We start from the raw sequence: 12,896 nt of genomic DNA on the forward strand, positions 1-12,896 counted from the left end.
TCATTCAGGATTTTTTTCCGACCACATTTCTTCCTGGAAGACGATGGTTCCCCACCATCCTTCCAGTTTTTAATGATGCGTTGGACAGTTCTTAACCCAATTCTAGTAGTTTCTGCAATCTCCTTAGATGTTTTCTCTGCTTGATGCATGCCAATGATTTGACCCTTCTTAAACAGACTAACGTCTTTTCCACGACCACAGGATGTGTCTTTTGCCATGGTTGTTTAAGAAATGAGGAGTTACTCATTGCATCAGCTGGGGTTAAATAACTTGTTGCCAGCTGAAAGATAATCGCCTATGCAGTACTTATCCAATAGGAGGCTTGTACCTATTTGCTTAGTTAAATCCAGGTGGCGACTTTTTTTTTGGCCGTGTATATACACTGCTCAAAAAAATAAAGGGAACACTTAAACAGGTGTTTAACACTTAAAGTGTTCCCTTTATTTTTTTGAGCAGTATATATAGGCAGTGTATATATATATATATTGTTGTTGCGCAACACCCCCCCCCCTCCTTTCTGTCTCTACTGTCTCACTCTCTACTTCCTCTTCTGAGAGGGGAGATGTGCTACCAGCTCTCCTTCTAACGGGTTAATTGAGTTTCCTAAATCTGCCGGGATTTACCCTGTCCAGAACTGAAGTAAACTCTGTTTAAGCTGGTTTCGAGAAACGATTCGCCTGGTTTTCTGACGGCCTACATCCAGGTGTCCCACCCTTCTTCCCCCTGTGAATTAGCCAGACTGAGCAGCCTACAGCCAACTAGTTTCACAGAGCACACCTGTTAACGGTCGCTCGTTCTCTATTTTACAACTTGCATTTGTTATTGAACCAGGTAGGTTTTAGTGACTCGGGCGAGTCCCAAGGATGACGTTTTAAATTTGGGCTACCAGCAACCTAAAAACATTTTAAACTTTTTCCTCTCCAGAATCAAACATCACAGCTATTTTACAACCATCAAAGAACTTTAAGGTGACTCATTAACTGAATGTCCACAACATCTTTTAGATTTTCTTTATGCTAAATATTTTATTAGTAAGGCATTTTTGCAAGGGTCAGTACAGCTTAATTCAGTAGCAGAAATAATCAAATAAGTAAAATCAATCATCTAGTCTATCTTTCCCTACTGCTGACACTGAAAACTAAAAAAAAAAAAAAAAAGGAACCTTTGAGAGAGATGGACGGAGTTTGACGTTTCGAACCCCAGACCTGGCACGACGACGAAGAAGGTGCTGCAGCAGGAGGAAGATGTTGATCGATGAAGGCAGGAATCTCTGTAGGTCTGATGAGCTTCTTCTCCGCATGGATGGTGAGGTCACACAGGACTTGGTGCTGGCAGGAAGGAAGCCACCAGTTCTTCTTCTTTGTCTTTGCCTTTGTCTTCATCTTTGTCTTTGGGGTCTGAACCCAGCTGATGAGAGAAGTGCGATGTGAAGCCACAGGTTGTGGGCCTGACCGGTTGGTCTCCATGAGCGGGACAGTCTTCGGCTCTGTGGCTCCGGCTCTTCTTCAGCTGCAGAGTTCTTTGTCCATCTCTTGGCTCGAAGCTGCCCGGAGGATCCAACAAAAGGTTCCTCTTTTGCACCCACTTTTTATAGGGTTTATCCACCCTTTTGGGGCGTTTTCATTGGCTGTCTGCTTAGACAGATGACCTCACATCCATCACTGTCCTTCAGACATTATGTCCTGATGTCTGTGCTAATGTCTCAGGGTTGCTCAACCTCCTATGTCCGTTGTCTTCACAACCTTTCACCTAAATAAGGCGTTGATCATCTCTGCTCTCCTGTTAGTTCCTTGCCTTTCACCTTTCACCTACTATCTACCTACAACATATTAGTGATGTTTAATTGCAGTTACACCTTTTACACCATTTCAAGTTCAATGTCAAAATCACATTTATATCACATTTATTTTCTTTAGCTTCTCTGATTTATCATTCATTTATAATTTTATAACCATAACTTATATCACATTTATTTTCTTCAGCTTCTCTGATTTATCATTCATTTATGATTTTATAACCATAACTTATTAATTATCCTTATTATAATCCTAATGTGAATTATTACAGATGTTTTTCTGAAAAGAAACCAAGAATAATCCATGATTCTAATTATTTGATACCCACGTTTACAGTTACTTGTTTTTCTTATAAGTGTTCCCACAAATGTAAGTGTAAGTATGATTACAAGTAAACCAATATTAATATAAGTGTTTTACCTTGAATCTTATCCAATTACTAATAATGTTTAGATTTCATTCTGTAAAACTTTCATGTTTTAAACTAAGGAATAGTCTCAGCTATTTTTATAAATCTACAGGCTGGAAACTTCCTCTTTTTCCAGGAAACCTGCTTTTCCTGTTTAATGACTCTCTCTGTCTGACTATGATTTCTTATGATTAGATAGAAAAAAGTAGAATTAAAGCAAAGTTTGCTTTAGACAAAAACAACACACACAACCAGATTTATTTTATTGACACCTAAGTCTACTGTTGGGCCTTGATGTCACTTGAGTTATTCATTTTAAAGATAACTTTATTTATTATTACTGTTAAACTAACTTTATTGACACTTAAGTCTACTGTTGGGCCTTGATGTCACTTGAGTGATTCATTTTAAAGATAACTTTATTTATTATTACTGTTAAACTAAAATCTCCAGCATGGGGAAGTGGGATGAGCTCGGATTTTCTTGACAATATATATATATATATATATATATATATATATATATATATATGATTTTCTGAATTGTTGTATGTGTTTATGCCAGATTTTGCCAGACATCCACTTTTCAAAAAGTTCCAGTTGTGCCTTTCCACTCCATAAAATAATAATTTGGTTTAGCAAATGGTAAATGATGGGCCCTTTGTGTTCTGTTTGGTAAGCTGTCCTTTTGGCTTTGGCAGTGGATCCAATTTTATTTAGTCTTTTATTTGTGAATCATAGACACTAACCCAACTTATGCAAGTGAGGTCTGCAGACCTTTAAGTTGAGGACACACTTCACAACTTTCACAGTCTTGACAGATTTTTAAGACTACGAGTTCATACTACTAGATTGGATTAGGTTTCATGACTAAAAGACTGGGGTTCACACACTAATACTCCAGATATCACTGCATTTCACATTAACATAATTTTGATGCAACTCAACCTGCAGTTTGACTGCAAGTAGGGCAAACTGGTACAGACTTTCCCTAACTGGATAGTTGGTAAAATTGGGTGTGTCCTCAGTTTTTAGATTATTTTCTGGTTTCTTTTGTGTCCTCCTGAAGGGGTGTCTGTGTACTCTATTTAAATAAGTTTAGTAGGTCAGCCATTCCTGGGAAGTTATCTAAAGTTGAATTTCCTAAGCTTTAGAAATGCCTTTGTAATCCCTTTCAGCCTATTCTTGATTTTCTTTTAGTTTATGGCATCATATTTGGCTTTTTGAGCTTTTTTATTTACTTCATGTTATCAGATGGATCTTATTTATTCAAAACTGAGAGTTGCATCTGTTGAACAATACCTGCTTTATATCACTCAGTGATGTCAACCAACCTGGATCTTGTGCTTAACTGGTGCTGGTACTTGGTAAACATCAGTTCTTTGTGTTTCCACAGAAAAAAACACTCATTCTACCACAACAAGGTGACTGTCTGTGATCTTCAGCCAAAACATCTTCCAATGTTTTGGCTGATCATTTCCCCACTTGCGGCTACTCTCACAGGCACTTATTTTTCAGTGAATCCAAAAACAATATTTCAAACATAGTTCTTTAACACTCAGATGGTTTTAATAAATATTGCTGTGTTCTACAACCGTTTCCTCTGCTGGTGCAGATGAAAGTTCAACTGACTGGTTCACAAGCACCACTGATTAAAACAGCAGTAATAAAGCAATGTAGGAATGATATATCTACTGAAGGGACACAGGGGTATATATTGTGTTTTTATTTAAACTGAATCCATGCACTATAATCTTTCTCAAAAACAGAATACAGCAGGGGAAGCCTCAAACTATAGATGAATGAGACGTTGAGATTATCGAACAACGTATCCCATTTCTTTCACAGATCCAGTTAAATAAAGGCTCTAGCATGACTCTGGGTTTAAGAACCCAAGATCTTTGATAGAAAAGACCTATTTGTACCCTAGTATCTGTCCCTCAATCAATCCATCAAGCAAGCAAGCAATCATTAAATATTTAGTTATATAGTACTGTACAAAAATCAAAGGGTGACCATCGTGCTTTTCTGTGAAAAAAAAAATTAAAATTAGAATACAGAAGTCAAAAACTTTACAAGTCAGAACATGTAAGCTGGATCAGAGCACCAAAGTGCTACTAAATATTAAAAGTCAATCAGTCACCTATGGCAAATCTTTATCAGATCTCACTTAAGCTTCTCAGTTCTCTCTTTCCTCTGACACAGAACGAGCCTTGAAAGTGGGCAGGCTGCTTTATCCAATTTATCAGAAGCCTTTCAAAACACAAGCAGAGGGATAAATGTTTGTATTAACATTTATCTGACCGACTTCTCCACCTTTCTATTTTACAGAGATGTGGTGTAAAATAAACCTTCTCCTCACCAGTGTCCATGCTACTCTTAGTTAACATGACAGCTTGTTTAAACCCAAATAGATAGCAGCGATGGTGGCTGAGAGAAGATTCTCCATGTGGTTGTTATGTAACAGCTTACCTCAGTTAACATCGTTCTCTTTTTTTCAGTACTGTACTGCATTGCAGCTGCTATCTAACCTACTACGTATCAGGGAATTCCCTTAATATGGTATAAGTGTTTTTTTTCCCCTTCCACTGTTTTATTTCTTAACATATTCTAATATTTTCCTGTTGATACTGCATGTATAACCCTGATTGTAAAATTCTTATGTAACATTTCCAGAGGTCATGGGCATTTTTTTAAATTTCTCCTTCACTTAGTTAAAATTAAAATTATTACATTCTTTAAACATGTACAAATCATGGCCATGAAGAAATAACTGACTTTGAAGTAGTACACAAGGAGTCACCCTCGCAGTAATGCTACCATGTTTTAATATATATTACAGTCTCATTAAAAAGCTTTGCAGCATATTAGACACTGAACGCTTAAGATGTTGACTTAGTATTTATATGGAATCAGAATTATAGCATCATAAATTGTGCCTACTTTAAAAGATGTTCACTGCTTCTAGATTCACATCGAAATCAAATCTGTCATGTTGTACCCTCAAATGTCGCACTGTGAAATCAAAACCATATAAAAAAGGTGAGATAAGCATGCAGCTGTGCAGACAAATCTGCACTGTTCATTGTCACAAGCAGAGGGAGCTGTGTGCCTGTATGCTGTGGTAGTGTTGGCACAGTTTATTCCTGAGCCCCCTTCTCACTGTGTTCAAGGACATTAAGAGACAGGTACAGTGAGACTGTTAAAGACTACATGAGGCTCATTTAGAACAGCAAACTTGAACTGTACATAAAACACAAGGGAAGCAATGCAGTGACAGTGTTGTGACTACATCATATGTCTAGGTTTGGCGTACAGGTACATCTCTAAAAAAAAAAGAGAATATTGTAGTTAAGTATAATATTTTGATTAGTCATTTCAGAAAGTAAAACCCATATTGATTCATCAGGCAGAGGGAAATATTCCAAGTGTATCTTGTAATTTTGTTGATTATGGCTTATAAATAATGAAAACTCCAAATTCATTGTCTCAGAAAAGTAGAATTTTGAGTTAAACCCTGGAAACTCGTGGTGTCACACCCTAATCAGGTAATTGAGTTGAAACACATACAAAAGGTTTCCTGAGCATTTAAACGGTTTCTCAGTCTGGGTAAGTAGGCTACAAAATCATGGGGAAGACTGCTGACTGGACAAATGTCCAGAAGACTATCATTGACACCCTTCAAAAGGCAAGTGAGCCACATAGGGTCAGTGCTAAAAAAAAAAAAAAGAAGCAGGTTGTTCATTTTGTGTTGTCTAGTCATATTCATAGAAAGCTGAGTGGAAGGAAAAAGTGTGGTAGAGTAGGAAAAAGTGCAACAACAGGGAGAACCAAAGAATTGATAGTCATCAAGCAGAATTTATTGAATTTATTCAAGAATTAGGGGGAACTTCAGAAGGAGCGGACTTATGCTAGACACAGACACATCCAACACATGGGCTACAAAGGTCAGATTGTCAAAGCACTCCAGAAGTAGAGATGAAGTCAAATGTGACTTATTTGGGCGTAAGAGTGAAAGAACTGACCTTTTGCTAAAGTTTGCATTTCATTTGGAAACCAAGTGCCAGAGTTTGGAGTAAGAGTGGGAAGGAACATAATCGATGTTGCTTGAAGTCCAGTGTGAAAGCTCTAGTTATCTACTGGTCCACTGTGTTTTCTGAAGTCCACAGTCAACACAACCATCTGCCAGAAGATTTTAGTGCATTTTATGCTTTCTTCTGCTGACAATCTTTACAGATATGCTGACAGGCCTTTGAACCTGCCCACACTTCCAGACCTGCCAAAGTTTTTCTGTTAAAAAAAAAAAAAAAGTTTCTTTAGCATAAATTGAAATTTTCAGTTACAACCTTACACAGAATATTGCAGAAATGATGAGGAATGAAGTATTGTTTGTATTAATCCAGGAAGTTTATTAATTCATAAGCAACAAAGGTAAAACTAGGATTGGTACTTATAAAAATCTCCTGTCTTCGATATTACTTCCATGTACGTACAAGTAATGACACATGACTCACCTAGTTGAAGGCAGGGTAAACAACAGAGAGGTTGAGATCAGTTTATTCCACTGCTTTCCTTTTATGCTTGTCAAACTTGGCTAAAACAGATACACATTTAGACTTGAAATATTCATTTAAACCTCTAAAATAAAAACTTGAATCGAACGTACCGATTTTAGTTGAGATGTCTGTATTAATTAGATACATTTTCAACCAAAACAAAAATGCTTGCTAGGACAGCAGTTATTTCTACAAAGAACCAGATTTTTAATTAGTTTTATGTATAGAAATTAGTTTATTTGCTTATCTAGTTAACATTATAAAGTTTGCCTCAAAAACTTCCGGTGTAAATAAATTCTTTGGGCAGAATAGTAAACTTATTTTTCCTTCAATTATCAAGGTCATTCTTTTAACATTTAAAAAAGCATACATATTCTGTGTTGCAGTCATATGGTGTCAACGTCTGGCCACAGAGCTCTTTACTTAATGGGTATCCCATTTGTTGTTTAGTTTGACAAGTCCTAATAAATACAGTATGTATTGCTTTTTGGATGAAAAGCTGTTAATTATTTCAAAATGTGTACTTTGTCCTTGAATGTTTGCTCAGGTGTTGCTTATTACTCACTGTCAAATGATGGGGATGATGCCAACAATTATGGAGATGAACTGGCATATATGCAGGTAGGCAGACAGAAGGATAGCACAGCATGTGAAATTTTTGTTAGATACTGACAAGAAAGATGGTACAGAGAATGGTTTGGCATCATGTTAAATATCATGTACAAGATCAAAGGATGAATTTATATGAACACCAAAACAGTAGGTTTCTGTTGTATCCTATTTCAATTTATAAAATTATCATAATATACTTTAGCACCTTGTTTTTCTAAGGTGACCGTTTGTTGCTACATAAATCAATTTATATCAGTCTCTGAATATATAATTAGATATAGATAATAGACATCATATTTATGTCTGTGTCATCAGATGAAGCACACAAAGCATCACAATAGCTTTACTTACAAATACCTAAACTGTGTGTGTGTGTAAACATTCATGATGATATCTTCACTCCAAAGACATACAGAGCAATATCTCCATCTTTCTCCACTCGGAGATGATTTTAGGTGTATCCACATTATGTTTTTTGTTGTTTAGGCTGTACATCCCCATGAATTTGTTGTCTTAGGAGGCTAAAAATAATACATTTTTATACCATTCTAGAGTGGATCAGAACGCCGGTTTCATGTTTTGGTGTGTACATATCAGCAAAGTCTTTTTTGTTTCTTAAACAATGATATTAAAGCTCCATCTGTCTCAAACCCGCACATACCTCACTTTCACAGATAAAAAACACGGCGCAACCAAGTGGCCCGGCATATCAAGTACATTATTTTCTGTGGTGTAGACAACATTTTTTAATCATTTACAGAAAATATACTGTCTCTGTTTAGACAGGACCTACGTTCAGGAACTAACACTGCACCTAGCCTCTGCTTTGGCCCGTTCTTTAAGTTCCTTTCTTTTATAATTCTATATCACTTTTTCAATATTTTGTGACTAGCATATTTGTAGTCACATTATTATTTGTCATGGTGGATGGGGTTGAATTACAGAAACAGTTGTAGGAGCTACATTGTCAAGAGAAATTCACTGTGTCACAAGGCAAACCTTTAGTGATTGAAATGACTGGGACTTAGAATGATATTGTCAGTCATGTGCGCTAGTTACTAGGTGAGCTAGTTATCAAAGCTAGCTAGAAATTATGGTTTCAACCCGATGTACAATATTGGTTATAGAGCAAAAATGTTATGAGAAAGTTCAATTCTAGAGTCCGCTGACTCAGAACATTCTTTAGTGAGAGTTTTAAGGATATGATATCTAGGACTCCTTTCTACAGGCTAATCCATTTCTGTACAAGTGTTTTTTGATCTGGTGATCTCTGCCTAAATTACCACTTTCACAATAAGGTTTTGGATTACCACAGAAGACTGATGGATTTTAACTTGTAAAATGTGAAAATTTTAAATCATTCTTCTCTGCATTTAAACTTTTGCCACCTATTTAAATGTCCCCACAGTCAACCATTTCTCTTTTTGTACAGTTTTTGCAATCTTACCTCTACAAATCATTGTAAGTCAAACAAATGCAGGTATCATCACTATTTATCTATTTTCATTTTGAAAAAGCAAAGCTCTACTGTAAACAACCATACTTATATTTTACTGAGCAGATGTTGTGGCATAACCTGCACAGGTCTTCAAACCTTCTTCCACATTTTTTCTTATATTCAATCTGAAAATAACTCATTCCAGATTACTAATCTCCAGATTTCTGGAGATTAATACTAAAATAAGGGCTCGTGTCATCCTTCTCTCCTTTATTTTTTGTGATTTAAACTTTGTCTGTTTTCAGGTAATCTGTTAATGGAAGCATATTTTTAGCAACTGCACATAATGTATGTGAACATATCCTGCATCTACAAAAAACATGGCACTGTACTTGTTGTTGAGTCTGTTTTTCTAATGGCCTGGAACTGATATAATTGTCAATTGTCACTAATCACCCATGTTGGAGATCACATGCTTGTTTGGCATAAGGGTCGGACTTGTTATCCAGAATTACCTCTCTACCTTGTCTGAGGCTGTTTAGATACAACACCAAAAATTCAAGAAAAATCTGAGCAGTACAGTTCTGTACTGTCTTACTTCTCCAAAAAGAAATGAATAAGTAATTTCTAACCATTTTGCTCAATGCACATATGATACATTATTATTTGCAATTATTATTTTATTTATGGGAATTGTACTTATTATTTCAAAGGTAGACTGTTTTCCTTCACTGTAAATCTTCCATTTAAGATGCACACAAGTTCTCAGTTCGGTTCAGGTCAGCTGAGGAAAGGGTCAATGTCATAAGTTTTTCATCTTTTAACGTTTTTACTGGTTAGCCAGGCAGAGGAGTTGGATGCATTTAATGGAGCATTGTCCTGCATAAAAAAATGATTGTTTTTATGAAAGATGCAGACATCCTGTATCAGTGCTTGAAGAAAGCACCTTTAAAAAACTGGCAGTTGGTTTGATTTTAAACCCATTTTCAACCCAAAGAGATCCATCCAGCATCTCTTTGATCATGCCAGTCCATACCAGTACCTCATCTCCCCTTGCTGGCGTCTGATTCCAAGTGGAGCTCTGTGGCTATTACTGATCCACCCACGGGTCTATCCATCTGGTCCGTTAAGTCACTCTCATTTCATCAGTCCATTAAACCTTTAAAAAAAAATCTGTTTTCAGATATTTCTTGGCCCAGTCTTGGCACTTCAGCTTATGTACCTTGTTTGTTGGAAGTCGGGTTTCAGGCATCCTTACCTTGGCGGTAAGGACCAATGTCTCTGAACCCTGAACATCTTGTACTTTTAGATACTCCAGGTAAGTTGGAAGAATTGAATATAACAGAACTGGAAGATGACGGGTAGCTTCACGCTTGATTCTTCTCGAATCCTTTACAGATAATTAACATCTTTTTCCCTCAAAATGTCTCTTGTGATCCTGTTGATGTTTTTGCAACAAAATATTTGAAAAGTCAAAAACTACTGATTCAGCACTCTTGAACTTGCTAAGATATTAGGGCATGACCACAAAACCATCAGAATCAGCAAAATCTTTTTTGGCCCATCTTGCCTAAAGTAAAGAAGCTACTTACTAATTATCCACATCTCGATATAGGGTCTTGACCTGCTTAGGCCACACCGCCCCTCATTATACATGTAGACACATGCTATGCTTAAATCCACAAAACATTCTGCTTTATCTAGCTTGGAGTTAGAATATATAACTAAAATTATAATATGATGAAAAAGTAATGAGGGACGTGTGCAAAACATTAGCTTTCGTCTTTACAAAATGCTGATTTGGCTTATTATCGTCAGTCTTCTCTGACATTTTGACTTTAAAATGGGTCAGACATTAATGGGCAATAATGCATCTTGTGGATCTGTGCCTTCGTTCCACAGATGTTTATCCACATGATGGCAAACTCTGACCGTCCTACTGTGTCAAGGTCATATATTGCTGCAGTTCGGTCTATCTGTTTTATAACATAACCTGGAGGTCTTTGAGCTTCTGTCAAAAGTTGAAGATGGTTTCACTGTCATCAGATTACCCTGAGATCTGTAGTGTTTTGTTGCTTTTAAAGGAATGTGTAGTCAACATAAAATAGAAAAGTGTAAAGGTTTTGAATATTATGTTAATTCTTATAACATAAACTAGTGAGTACTTGGTTGAGACTGGAGTTTAAACTTGAGCAACTTTAAATAGAAATAGAGGTATCCTTTATTGTCCCACAATGGGGGAAAAAACAGCACCAAAACATACAAAACTGGTAAACATTAAGATTTCTCATGCAGCTACAGTGGAGAATGGAAGATGGACTAAATCAAAGCTTTATCAGAGCTTTTCATGAGTTTTTCAACATCTGTGTGATACATAGCTCGCTCTGGATGTTGCTGAATACTCAACCTGAAACAAAGTCAAGCTGAATGTAAACATCCAGAGGGGATTTCCCAATAGCTGTGCTTTTATGGTGTATTCATGTAAAAATGCCTCAATAGACTAAGTATGAAAATATTGTGTTTTTTTATTCTCAAATATCAGCACAGTTTTATTGAAAACATATTAGACTCCACATTAACCATTTGTAGTTTTTAAATGTTGTATAATCCGTCCTTCCATTCAGATAGTGGCTGCATCTGTATCTACTCATCCTTTAATAATAAAAAATAAAATTAAACCAAATCTGCAGTATGTTCTAGAGTGGTCACTTTTGTTTCCATTGATTGATATTTCATATTTGCGAGCTCACACTAGTCAGCTTGTGTTTGGTTTCTCTGCTCTTTTGTCGGATCTGTTATCTAAAAAGGTCAAGTGTATGTTGGTGTTGCAACATTGTGGCTTCTAGAGAACCTCAAAGCAAAGTTATTTACAGATGATGGAGAGACACTCCAGTCACTGCAGGGTTCTGCAGAGTACAAAACTGGAAGCTTTGATTCCAGGTCCCCCTCTGTGTGGGTGGGTGGTGATAAAGGGCACCGGTGAGGTAAAGGTTCACTTTGAATAATATTACTAATGATGAACCTTTAAATAATCTGGTGAAGACTTGATTAGTGTGGCAAATGCTGAGTCACTGATGCCATTCTTACAAACTGTACATAAAAACACACTGATCAGAGGTTTTGTGGCTGATCACAAATTTTAAGCACTGACCTACAATACAGATGTTACTCAGTTCTGTTATTTTTAAGAACAATACCTTTAGTAACTATCAACAACTAGATTAACATGTTGCTATAAATATGTTGTCATTTTTCTGTTAACATAAAAGTTTTTGTTCGTGATACTTAAACACTCATAAATTCAAAATGCCATGAGATTCAAGGATTTCTCACATGCATGAATGAATTAAAACCACTTCTCCAGGTATGTTTTTGATGAGACAGTGCCATTATTAAAGTCACATTGATATGTAGTTGATGTTATATAATACACCCTCTTAAACTCTTCTAAAAGATAAAATAAACCAACTTTTCTGTTATTCAATTAACTTCCTGAATCTTATGTCTAATTCCAGTTGTGGCAAACTCCCTGAAATGACTTGATAGGTCCCTTAATTTCCTTTCTAGTAGCTTCTATGACATTTTTGGGTTCTTTTTTTAAAACTCCAGTGATACTAAACATAGCTAGCTTTGAGTCCAAAAAGATCAGATATTTAGTTACATAGCTGATCACAACATGAGTAAGAGAAGCTTAAAATCCTACAATTATGGTCACAAGATAACGTCTTGTTGAATCTCTAGTATTAGAGTATTGTAGCTTTATTGTGAACAGGTAGACTTAAGTTTAATCTACAAATATTTAAAATTATTCTGGCATTTGAGATGGATCTATCTTATAGATCTATCTATAGCTTGTTCTATAAATGTATCTAAACTGCTTATGGCTTTGAGCTAACCTTTTCAGTTAAGTACATTCTGCCTCCTTAGCTTTTCTAATAGCATTGTAGTTGCAAGACAGGATAACTGGTCTAGATTGATTATTGCCAATAATTACTAGACGACAATGTTGGGGAATGTGTCATTGAGAGTGACTGCACAGAAGAGGTCAGTCACTGCAGAGTGCAGTAGCAGTTTACTTACTGGTGA

This window comes from Xiphophorus hellerii, chromosome 20 (genome assembly GCF_003331165.1).
Source record: "Xiphophorus hellerii strain 12219 chromosome 20, Xiphophorus_hellerii-4.1, whole genome shotgun sequence".
NCBI lineage: Eukaryota > Metazoa > Chordata > Actinopteri > Cyprinodontiformes > Poeciliidae > Xiphophorus > Xiphophorus hellerii.